General features: G+C 51.5%; 1 non-coding gene across 1 annotated transcript; it reads left to right on the top strand.

The window, feature by feature from the left end:
- Positions 1-9,477: 9,477 nt before the first annotated feature.
- Positions 9,478-9,676, top strand: LOC142565015 (U2 spliceosomal RNA). Its single transcript, XR_012824739.1, has one exon. It is a non-coding gene; the product is annotated as a U2 spliceosomal RNA (small nuclear RNA).
- Positions 9,677-12,999: the final 3,323 nt, after the last annotated feature.

Below are 12,999 nucleotides of genomic sequence, written 5' to 3'. Positions count from 1 at the left end.
ATCGTTCAACTGCGCGTCCAGCCTTTCAAGCAGGCCGGACGCCGTTTTTGCGATGCCGAGGCCACCTTCAGGCGCCCCAACACGCTTCGTTCTCGCAAAGTGTAGCACTTTGCACAGTCCGAGACGACGGCGTTCGAGCTCGCTACGGCGCCCTCCCCGCAGGGCCGGGTATCGCCACGCGGCAAGAAGCACGCAACATTCTCGATAGACTGGTTGTGTCAACTCGATCGCGGCTTGCGGTTTCTCTCGAGCCCGCAGCACTGGTGGACCGACCGACACTTGCAACGTAGCCGAGACGGCAAAGCCGCCAGGCGACGGGTCACGCCCGCGCCTTCGGCGCTTTCGTATTTGACTCGTCCGAGGACGATGGGGAACACACCTCGATATCGTGGAAAAAGCGTCGTCCGACAACCAGCCCCTAACGCATCAAGCGGATGAGGCTGCAGACGTCAGCTGTGGGATCCACGGGAGCGATACCGGGGACACGCTTGACGGGCACGAAGCCCGCCGCACATCAAACACCCAGGTCGCTTTGGGGGCGACTGCTCTCTGGGACCCCCATATAATAGCAGCGATAAGTACCCAAACCTCCATGGGGCCGTACTCGTGGCGCTTTCGACGAGCGTTTGGCGGAAATCGTACCGCCTCGTAACGCCGCGAGCAAGATTGAAAGCTTACGTCGGCGGCACCATGCCGAAGTCGTGAAACTGCAGCGCGTCCATCGAATGCGCGAACGGCAATTTCTCGCGAATGGCCAGTGCCGTTTCCTGAACGATCGCCTTTCGGTCCCCCTACGGGGCGGCCCCCGGCCGATCGATTCGAGGAAAGCTAGCCCGGCCCCTTCGCCATTTCCGAGCACGAGTGCGACCAGCGCGGGCGGCGTGCTCGACGCCCCGGCTGACATCGTTTGGGACTGTGTCTCTTCGAGCGCTCGCGCCAACGTCGCGGGGCCGACGACGACGCCCGGCCGGTTCTCTCCCGGTTCCCGGTGTGTTATAGTGCAGCCCTCTGCACGGCGGCGCCGACTGAGTAGTGGCCGTGCAGCGGCTTGTACGCCAAAGTTGCGTGAAAGCGTCGAGCTCCCGCCGGCCCGGCTCACGTGGTTTCGGACTTCTGTCGCTTCGAGCGCTCGCGTAGCCGTGCCTGGGCACGATTCTCGACTCCGCAGCAGTGCGCGGAAACAACTACGAAGACGCGCAAGCCGAAAATCGCACTGCGGTACAACGTCAGCCGGGACCGTATGGCCCCTTATAGTAGCAGCATTAGTGGCCAGACCTCCATGGGGCCGTACTCGTGCGACGAGGCGGCGTACTGCGCCGAGCCGAGCGCCAATATTTCGCTTTGGCGCGGCTGATACGAGCTCTCGCGATCGCCGCGGTACCGCCGCTCACCGATTCAAGGCACGCTAGCGCGGTCCCCTTCGCCATTTCCGAGCACGAGTGCGACCAGCGCGGGCGGCGTGCTCGACGCCCCGGCTGACGTCGTTTCGGACTTTGTCTCTTGGAGCGCTCGAAGCCATGTCGGGGCCGACGCCGACGTCTGCGTGGTGTTTCCACGATTCCCGGCGCGACACAATGCAGCTGCGAGCAGGATGCCAGCGATTCCGTCGTGGCCGTTCGGCGGTGTACACGCAGAAGTTTCGTGAAGGGTATCGAGCTCCCGCCGCCCCGGCTGACGTCGTTTCGGACTTTGTCTCTTCGAGCGCTCGCAGCGATGTCGAGGCGATCGCCGACGTCTGCACGGTTCCCGGTGTGCTACAATGCAGCAGTGTGCCAAGCGACACCTCTTGGTTGCCGAGGCAAGCACGGCGATTTCCTGAAGCGAGCGCATTCCGGCCAGGCAGCAGCGGGCTTTGCGCTTTCGGGAGTGCTCTTGCTGTAAAATTTGAACGGGTGCAGCTGCACGAAGCGAGTGTATTTATTTTCTCTCTCTCTCTCTCTCTCTCTCTCTCTGCCTTTGAGGCGACTGTAATTTTAATTTAAATGCAATTGGAGGCGGGAGCAACCTGATGAGAGTAGGTTGACTTCGGCGCGCCTTGTAGTTTATAAATTGCTTTCAAGCTTTGACGACATACGCCTTCGCGCCATCTGCTTTCCCGGTCTCTTTGGCACTTGATTGTGTGTGCTGCATGCTCTGCATTCTAAGGAAACACGCCTGTTTGTCTCCCTCTCTCACGTTCTTCTTTCTTTAGCTGCTCCTTTAGAAGCTGCTATGCTCTTTACTCGCTGTAAAATAGAATGCTGCCACAAGCCAACAACCTTTGCGTGTTCTTTTTCTCTCTTCCCAAGACGTTTCTGCCATTACTCACTGGCTCTAGTTCGCTCGCGCCATCTACCTTTCTTTCTGTATGGCGAAGTCCGTAGGTTTTCCTAGTTCCGTACACAGATGGCGCCAATGCGTTTTCGCGCCAGTTTCGAACGACCTGGCTGTACTCACGTTTCTCACTTAAATGGTTCAAATGGGGATTGCGAAAGGGGTGGTGCTTTCTTCTTGTGTAAGGCTGAGCTTCAAAGCTGCGTTTAAGCTATGCTAGCATGTGTGTATGTGTGTGTGTGTGTGTGTGTGTATATATATATATATATATATATATATATATATATATATATATATATATATATATATATATATATATATATGTATGTATATATGTATGTGTGTATATATACATATACACACACGCGCGCGCGCGATAGTGGTTAAGATTATGAGGTAGCACTTTTTTTAACATACAATACCTGTGCTTCACATGGCGATTCTTCTGCCCCCTCTGTTTCCGGTTGGAAGGAGTGCGCAGTCTTTTCTATATTTATTTTTTTTTCATTCACTTCTATGTTGCTCGTCTTCGTACATGGCGCACGCTACTTAATTCTGCCGGTCGATTCTACACGTTGCGATCCGTCCCGGCCTGTGCCGTATCAAAATTTTCAGTGGGCCTTGCGGTAAATAAAAAGAAATGAAGGAAATGCGCGTGCTATATTACACTTGCGCACGGGCTTGAAACGAAGGCCTCAAAGAAAGTCACCTCGAGCGGCCGCATTCAGACGGAAGTAAGCATTCCCCTTGCGCGTGTTTTCCGCTCGCCTGCTCCGTTTTCTACGAGGTTGCCGTCGTTGGTTTGGCCTTACAAACAAGCTTGCACTCGGGTCTCGTTTCTACGCGACAACGTTTCGTTAACAGCGAAAGACTGAGGCGTCGCGAGTTTATTCCTCAGATAGAGAGCATAGAGTCTCTAGACAGGCTGAAATTTAGAAAATTGCCCACGCTGTTGCTGAGGTTACCAATGTCGGCAGGGCGCCCACAAGGCAGTAGTACAATGGAGTGAAGTGAAGGACATCGCTTCTCGGCCTTTTGGCTAAGAACGCTGCCCCAGGCCGAGAAGACTTCGTCAAGCGTCGTCACAGCCATCCCGGAGGCCGCGTCGGACTACGGCGGACCTCCAGGAGTCTACGAGAGCCCATCAACCAGGAGCACCCCGCCAGCCTGCCCACCTGCCTGCCCGAGCGCCATCTGCTGAGCAGCGGAGCAACCCGGTGGGCCTCCCCTCCCGCACCGAGCGGCCCATGTTCCCGGGAGCCAGCGCCTCTGCGAGCGCCCCCTGTCGAGCCGCCGGCCAACCCCCCTGAACCCAGTGGAGCCAGCGCCACCTGCTGAGCCTACCTTCAACCAGAGTACAGCGACGCTTCCAGCGCCTGCTGTACAGCACAAGTGCAACCAGTCCTTCACCATGAATCCCGGAGGCCACGCTTCTGGCAGCCACGCCGCCCAGGCGACAGACCCAAGTTGTGAGATCCCACAGAGGGAGAACTGTTTTACATTTGATGCCCCTGAGGGCGATGTATCCGTTGATGATTTGATTGATGCCATCGAGGTGACTGCGGGGGACGACAGCGTCCTAGCTCTACAGCACATGGGTGGCTCGAAGTTTCTAGTCTGTACAAGAACCGCCGCACAGGCGACCAAGCTTATGGTGGCCGAAGGCTTCCATGTGAACCACACTAAAATACCTGTAGACGCTGTCGGCCCGCCAGTCACCTTTGTCAACGTGTACAGATACCCGATTTACATGTCTGCTGATACTTTAGCGCTTGCTCTGCAGCCCTACGGGAAAATTAAGAGTGTTGCCTTTGCAAGGGTGGCTAACCGCCAAAGTAAGCTCAATGGGGTTCGTGTGGTACGAATCGAAATGAGCAGGCCGATCCCAAATTTTTTAACGGTTCATGGCTGTCGAATAATGTGCGAATACCGAGGTATGAGGCGCGTTTGTGCGAGCTGCGGTGCTGACAGCCACATGGCCACAGTATGCACTGCACAGTACTGCAAACGCTGCGGCATTTTTGGCCATGCAACCGAGGGCTGTGAAGAAGAGTGCCACAAATGCGGAGGCAGTCATGGAACCAAAGCATGCTTTCGCGGAAAGGCATACCCCAGAACCTATGCGGGTGTTGTCGGGCGACATACGCCCACCGAGCAAGGGCAGACAAGAAACGCACAACTGAACCAGGACTTCCCGCCGATAGCAGGAAGTCCTACGCCTCGCTTACAAGTTCTCCAACCGAGCAACCTAGGCCCTCCCCCCAAAAGAACGCACGATTTCTGGCTGGGCGCGGAAAGCACCCAGACGAGCGATAGCGACATAAGCGCAGATCCCACAGACCGGCTATCGCAAAGCGCCCTTCACGAACAAAACCAAGATAAGGGAACGAAAGACGACGCGCCCCGCAGCCTAGCCGCCACGGAGACAGATAGCGCGAGGGAAACCAGCGAGCCGCAATCGGCACAACAAACGGCAGACACAGAGAGCGAAGGCGGGAAAGAAAAATCAAACGACCCCAAACAACCCCCCCCTGGGCGAAGCAACAATTTTGAAGATTCCCCGATCGTCAGCAGCGGGCGGTACGCTATTCCTTAGGATAGAACACAGAAAGAAAAGCTCTCCACTGAGGTACCACAAAAACAGAATGCCGGTTTACCTACTGGGGGACCGAAGACAGAACCCCCACCCCCTCCCTTAAAAGAACCACCGAAGCAGGGCGAAGAAAACCCAACCGGCAAGTGCACACTGAAAGGACGGAGCGGCCGCGCCCCAACGACACTGGCTACAAGTTCACAGGCACCAACCCAGCAAAGGCACAGGTCCAGATCTGGTAGAAGGGGTGGCGGAGAAAAAAAACACACAAAAGAGCGGCCAAGCCCTGATACTCAAAGACGCGTGAAAGAGGAGCAAACAAGCAGCGACGGTGAACCGAAAATGCCCCACAAGATCCCGAGAAAGGGCTCCCCGCCGCCACGAAAAACAACTAAGCACGCGGGCGAAAGTGACATGGACGTCACCGATAATACAACACTCGGGGGAATCCCCCCACTATAGTCGCACAGTGATGTCACGCTCGCCGTAAACGCGATACGAAGCGCGCCAAGCCGGAGCGCATGAAAGCAACGGGAAAACAGATAGAAAGACCCCCTCCCTCCCCCTCTCTTCTTCCGACACGCTCGGAAGCGCGATGAACAAGACAGTGCATGTGCGTGCGTATGCCTAACCCCCTCGCCACTATCATGTCGCGAACACCGCGCCCAGCAAAGAGGCGCGTGGAACAAACCCACTCCCATAGGCCCCTCCTGATCACCCGTACATGTCTGCATCGGAGTCCGCCCATTGGACGGCCGTTACAAACAAAGGCTCCACTAATGAAGTGAAAGGGCCATCCCGTATCGTGCCCCCCTCGCCCCTGCCTTTTTTCTTTACTTTTTCTAACTCCTAAGTTACCGGACGAGCCAGGAACCAATGGCCTATCTTAAATTTGCGTCACTAAACGTCAGGGGTTTCCGCGATAAAACCAAGCAACGCGAAATTATGAATTTCGCAAGGGCAGAAGGATTAGACCTCCTCTTCATTCAAGAAGCCAATCTGAGGACCCCGCTCGACGTGGCAGTCTTTAAACGAGACTTTCAAGTGGACGCTTTCTTCTCATTAACCAACGCCCGAGCGTGCGGCGTCGGAGCCATTTTTGTATCAGGCAGGTTCCGAAGGCAGGCGCATTGCTTCTATGGAGCACATGGTCGGACCCTGATGTTAGACATTCATATCGATGACAGGAAAATACGATTTGTAAACATCTATGCCCCGGCAACGCGTTCAGACACGAACGCCTTTTTTAAGGCTCTCCACCCGCTACTCCTAGAAAATATGCCGTATGTCCTTATCGGTGATTTCAACTGTGTCATCAACTCCACGAGGGATATTAGGGGCCCAGGGCAAGGAGGATCAACATATAACTCAAAAGAGCTTAGCAAAATCCTCCGTCACTTGCACCTCACAGACGCATGGGTTTACCTCCATGATGACCAGTTTGAACCTACCCGCATTTCCACCCGCACCAAGAGCAGAATCGACAGGATATACATCCCGGACTTTCTCGTCCCCAAACTCGAAACGTGCACGGTAGCCAATCTCCCGACGCTACTGAAGAAAAAAACCGACCACCTCCCAGTGGTCTGTATGGTACGGGGCCTCCCAAGGCAGGCAGCGAGTACCGGAGGATGGCGACTCGACACTGCCATACTACAGGACGACATCTGCACAGAAAACTTGAAACACACATTAAGTGCAATCACCGAGCAAATGACAGACATGACCCCAGTAACATGGGAGAATCTTCAGGAAAAATGGAAAGCGGCGCTACAAAGCGAGGGCAAGGCGCGGCACAGGAGATACACTGCCGAATTAAATGAATTGCTAAGACGCATGCGGATCATCCAGCGAGCCGATACCCTAACTGCCTGTACCGGCTCGTATTTGCAGATACTACAAAGGAAGTACGATAGCCTCATGGAACAGCGCACTAACCGCGTACGGCACGATCCATGCCCACTACAGGCCATTACGGAAGAAAACATTAATAGCGCAGGAAGTCACGCCCCACAAATAATAACAGAGGCGATAAGAGAGGATGGCACAACCACAAACGAACCCACAGCAATTCAAGATATTTTCCTAGACCACTTTGAAAAACAGTTCGGGGAAGATAAAATCGAAGCCAATAAAGACGCACGGACTTTTGATAAACTATGTGAAAAGCTGCAGCACCTTGACCAACTGGAACGAATCCACCTCTGTGACGACGTCACACTCGAGGAGCTCAAAAACACCATGACAAATATGACACACGCATCAGCCCCAGGATGCGACGGCATAACTACCGGCTTTTATGTCACCTTCTTTGAGCAAGTAGGTGAAGCGCTCTGCCGCATGATCAACATGATCTTACGCGAACGGAAAAAGCCCCCCTCCTTTGGGAAAGGGCGAATCGTACTCTTGCTCAAAGAAAGCGCCCAACCGAACTGCCCACAATCGTGGCGTCCTATCACCCTACTAAACGCAGATTATAAAATTGCAGCAGCTGTACTAAATAACAGACTCAAACACACACTCCCCAAGTTAATATCCCCTTATCAAACATGTGCGGTCCCAGGCCGATCCATTTTTGCAAACTTAACTTTAACACGAGATATCTTCGAGTATGCGACAGTAAAACAGATAAGTGGTGCCTTTCTTTCGCTAGATCAAGCAAAAGCCTTTGACCGAGTGAACCACGATTACCTTTTCACGGTAATGGAATATTTTTGTTTTCCCACAGAATTTATCGAGATAATTAAGCTTTTATACAGTAATATGACTTGCAGCATACAAATAAACCGGACCATCACACGGGAATTTCTTTATAAGCGAGGAATACGGCAGGGATGCCCTCTCGGGCCAACCCTGTTTGTCCTCTCCTTAGAACCCTTGCTTACTCGCATCATCGGCGACGAACGCATCCGTGGTTTCCCTATGACAGGACAGGAAGAGCTAAAAATAATGGCTTACGCAGACGATCTTTCCGTCTTTCTTCGCAATGAATCAAGTTTCAGGCACTTCAGATCGATTTTTGAAGAGTACGCGACGTTGTCTGGCGCCGCATTAAATGAAGAGAAAAGCAAGGTGCTAATCTTCGGCTCCTTTCCACCGAACACAATCGGCCACCTGCAACGAGTCAACACAGTGAAGGTACTCGGAATGTATTTTACGCAAAAAGGAGTGGCGCCAACTACATGGCAGGTCGCCTCCACAAAAGCAGCACAAGCAATCTACAAGTTACAACAAATGGACCTAACCTTGACAGACAAGGCTCTCGCAATTAAAACCACAGTTTGCGGCTACGCCAATTATGCCAGTCGCATAGGCTTAATGCCGAGCAAAACGATCACCACACTCAACAAAATGATAACAGCTTTTCTATGGGACAACAAACCCCCCACATTAAAACGAAACATCCTTCAACTTGCGACGTCGTGTGGTGGTCTCGGCCTCCCCCACGTCAAGACAACTTCCCGGCTTTTAGCTCTGAAAACGGCACGCTTCCTCGTCAACTCGACCAACTGCGTAGGCAAGAGCCTAATCAAATACTGGAACAGCACGTACCGCAGTATTGTAGGCCATAACGGAGTCCCAGGACCACTCGCCGAATCCCCCTCCAAATTTTATAAGGCCGCCATAAACACCAAGGCCATGTTAGCAACAGAAGCCCCGGACGTAAACATTGATGCCGCCTCACCCGCTCGCATTAATGAGACCCTCACGCTAAGGCAACTCTCAGTGGAAGACCAGACAAAACTGGAACACGTCAAAGGAAACCTCCTAAGGAACGTGAGGCTTCCCAAGGAAGTACGAGACTTTGAACTTAAAAGACAGTGGAAAGTCCTCCCAACGCGCCAAAGGTTACACCGAATGGGCATTGTGCCAAATAATCACTGCCCGAACTGCAAGCACATCGAAACCATGGATCATGCCCTTTTTGAGTGTGTAGCTGCCAAGATAGTGTGGCAGCTAGTATCCAAGGTTTTTGGCGTACGGTCACCGCTACACCACAGGAAAACAAAAAGCAGATTTGATACCCTGGTGCTGGCATGCACCATGTATGCCATTTGGAAACGCAGATGTCTTGCCGAAGCACGGAGAAAGCCAGTAAGGGCGGCATACCCCACCCTCCAGAAAATCAGCCTCCTTCTATGGAACCACCTGCACGAAGAAATCGGCGCCACCGGGGAGGAAAGCTTCCTCCGGCGGTGGCATACAAAATTTTTCATTTATAAAAACAGACAACTCTCGCTACCTTTAACACCTTATTAATAACCCCCCCCCCCTTCACACCACATACAACCGCACAAGTTGTGGCAACATGTAGCACCCAGTCCTGTCACAGAAGCTGCGACGGCAGCCACTAACAGTTATAAGCATCGGTACCACAAAGACTCAACGAGGTTTACTGCCTTACCTGTTCTCAATGACCGCCTTCTTCTCTCTTCCGACTGATTGACCAGCACTAGAATTGTGTAAAGATACGCGCAGACTGGATGTACAGAGAGCAATGAGCTCACCACGCAAATATTACTCCAAAATGTATAGCATTGAGAACACTGTGTATTGGAAATTATGATACCATGCCTTTTTGTTGTTGGTGGAATAAAACCTTCCCTTGTTGTAGTATCTGTTCTTATCAGCTTAATATCTGATACGGGTTCTATGTGGACCCACGATATTAAACCTATTTTTGGAAGTTGGCGGAGTGCTTGAAGCCTGCTTCACCTCCGCCGCAGGTCGGCCCGGTATTGCACTACCTCCGGGATCCGCCCCCGCTCACTTAGGTGAGACTTCATTCAATCAAAATGAAGAACACAAGCTCGAAGCGAGCACTGACTTCACACGCACCATTCCTATACCATACGCAACGACGCCGGTTCGCGGACCACGAGAGTAATTAAACGGCCACTCCACCTGTGTGTAGCGTCGCACTTCTTGCCGCTCAAATGGGACAGCCGCACCAGCAAATTTCTTATTACGGCCTTCGAGAAAAATAAATGACAGCAAAAGAAAGAACCAGGAGGGAGAATCGGCAAATTATATGTCTAAGAAATAGGATTGTTATTTATCCGATGTTTCTGTCTGCTGTAATGAGCCACTATAGGACGGGGAGGGGGGGGGGTGTATGATTAGCCGTGGGTTCGGCAACCAATGTGAATCCCGCTCAAAGCCAACACTGGATTTTTGAGTTCACTATTGCTTGGATCCGTAAACCACAGCGCCAACGCAAGCTCGCCCTGCCAAAATCCGCTGCCCTAGTGGAAGAAAGATTCCCTATGAAAGAAAAATAGAGTGCCCGCTTTCTGGCAACTACTGTGCAGCCGTTGTGTGCACATTTTCGCAGCAGTGGGAGCGAACGCCTCGAAAACAAACTTGTCGTGTGGCCAAGTCTTGCGAAATATATTCAAGGGTTCAAAGGTGCTCCAGCTTTCCAACCTGTATGTTATGAAGACCTGTTGCTACCTTTTCATCCTCCCCCACCTGGTTACGCCCAGTGCAGGGCAAAGGCCTCTCCCATAAGTATCCAAGTACCCCGGTCACGTGCTAATTGTCGCCATGTAGTCCCTGCACATTTCCTAATCTAATCTTCCCTCCCAACTTTCTGCCACCCCCTGCTACGCTTCCCTTCTCTTGGAATTGAGTCCGTAACCCTTAATGACCATCTTCCCCCCCCCCATTGCATGCCCATTTCTTTTTTTCATGGTTTAAACTAAGGTGTCATTAACTCGCGTTTGTTCGAACGCCCCTCAATCTGCTCTATTCCTATCTCTCGTGACGCTACACCCATCGTCGTTCTTGCCAAAGCTCGTTGCGTCGCCCTCAGTTACCCTTCGGTAACCCTTAAAGCTTTCCGTTGGGGCACTCGTGGCATCTTTCTCGTTTAAATAAAGCTACTTTTCTTTTCCGCTTTGGGGGGGGGGGGGGGGGGGACTCTATGTGCTAGGCGCGATTTTGCCTGTTGGTTCGGCTTAACGCAGAACACTTCTGCATTGCAGTGAAGCCGCGTTGAAGGGGCAAAGAGTAGCGCAGTGCAGCGCATGCACGGGCGAAAAACGCAAATATTAGTCAAAAATACAACCATGTCGCCAAATACGAACTTCCATTATTGGAAATTCGAGTTCAGTTTGTGCATTGCGTTCGCCTAGAGAACATAAATGCCACAGCAGCCAAGTCAAAGCTTAGGATCGCGTATCATCTTTTTTTTCTTGCCTTTTACTCCTTGGCCTGCGTGAGATGCACACGAAAGTTATGATATAGTGAAAACACGAAATAATGCAGTGCGGCTGTATCAGATCTATTTTGTGCGTTTTGTTCTTTGTGGACTACAGCGGTGTGTGTTATGAGAAAGTTTCAGTGCCCTTCTACTGTGACCTGCGAAGCTACATTTAAAACCACATTGGTTTGTGCGGTTATTGCTACAAACTGCGTGTGGGTGCGTTCGTCTTTTTCTTTCGCTACCAGCGATGGGTTATCGCAACCGCGATCGGTTCTGCTGCTACGCTAGACGCGTTCTTGCCAACGGTTGGCTCTATACGCGACGCGTGTCGCGTGGTCGGCACATTCAAGCAGTCAATTGCAAACCGTTCCAAGAAGAAGGATGCACTCCACTTGACGCCGGGAGCGCTAGTTGGACGATTGTACGTTTTGACCCTCGAGGAAGCGCCGCCAACCCGCCTTTTCTATAATACGATAAGATTCAGAGCGACCGCGACCACTTCCCTTTGTCATTGCCTCGGGCACAGTTTTTTTTTTTTAAGCTCAGATACTCAGACGCGCACCTGCTCTCTCCGATAAGCACGGAAGCTCGGTTGGGGTGGTGTCGGCCCTTGCGCATGCGCTGCTGAGCTCGTCGCTTCGGCGGCCAGTCGACGCTGGCGCGGTACTGGTAATCAACTTCGACGTGCATGGTGAAACGTCACTTTGTATTGCCGCTGTAGGCTAGCAATGCAATGTGTTTGCGAGCGATTGGAGAAATGAAAGAGCGGGCACTGTCATGCCCTTCTAGAGCAGCGGAAATGTTCCTCCAAGCACTAGGTTTGAAAATTTGCGCCTACGAACATGAACGAAACAATGAAAACGGTCTGTAGCTGCCTTCGCTTCATAAAATTCCCGTACGAAGAAATTTGCATGCGCAAATGACAGCGCAAAAGAGAGAAACCATGTAAAGAAGAATGGCTGCCTTTCGCGTGATCTCCCGCATGAAACCTAATGGGATAGACTAATTTTAGCCGTTCATTTTGATTTGCCGAATATAAGCCGGAACACTTTCTACACGCGGTCTTAAGATTTGAATGGCAATCAAAGACAACCTTTTTTTTATTTCTGTTTGTTCTATCTGGAACCAAACTAATTAAGAACGCCATTTCAATCTTAGATTCGATTAGATATCGTGACTGGTATGCTGAAAAATCACGCCTTGCGTCACGTCACCCCTTGTATGAACATGCTGTTAACCTTCGTGATCGCGGCATTAAAAATCGCCAGTTCCCGAACTTTAATCGCGCCGATGATGCTGGATTCTTATTGTAATGATTAGATAGAAAGCGCTTGTTCTACGGCTAGCTGTAAGGAAAAGAAAAACATCATTCAGGAATGGATACCTCAAAACAACCGAAAAATGTGCAGGCTATAATGAGAGTACTAAGGATACTGAAAAAGATGAAATCTAAACATGCTGCAAGGAGCCAACAAATGCAATTGAACCAACGAACTGAAGTGAAATTATTTCATCAGGACACGCCCCGCAAAAACGCGGCCACTTTCAATGATCACTTGAAATCTGATTCCTTTTTCTTTTTTTCTACAACGGATACTAATTATATTCCCAATGGCGGATGTGAAAATTTCGGAGCGCGGCATTTTCGAAACCTCATGGCCTCGGACGCTTTCTCTCTTGTTTAAGTATTTTGGTGGTGGCGTATTGGTGCAGATGGAGAAAATTTTTGCGCACATAATTTATAAACGTGTGGTTCATTTTCTTGAAAAACACAAAGGGCTGACAAACGACCAACCAGCACACAATTAAATTGGTATTACGCACGATTTCGCAGCCGCAGTAACAAAAGGGTCGTAACAAACGGTTTCACGTCTCTCAAAATGAA

Source organism: Dermacentor variabilis, chromosome 11, assembly GCF_050947875.1.
Source record: "Dermacentor variabilis isolate Ectoservices chromosome 11, ASM5094787v1, whole genome shotgun sequence".
In the NCBI taxonomy this organism is placed as follows: Eukaryota; Metazoa; Arthropoda; class Arachnida; order Ixodida; family Ixodidae; genus Dermacentor; species Dermacentor variabilis.
The sequence above is the reverse complement of the archived record's forward strand: the minus strand, read 5'-3'. Positions and strand labels throughout refer to the sequence as shown.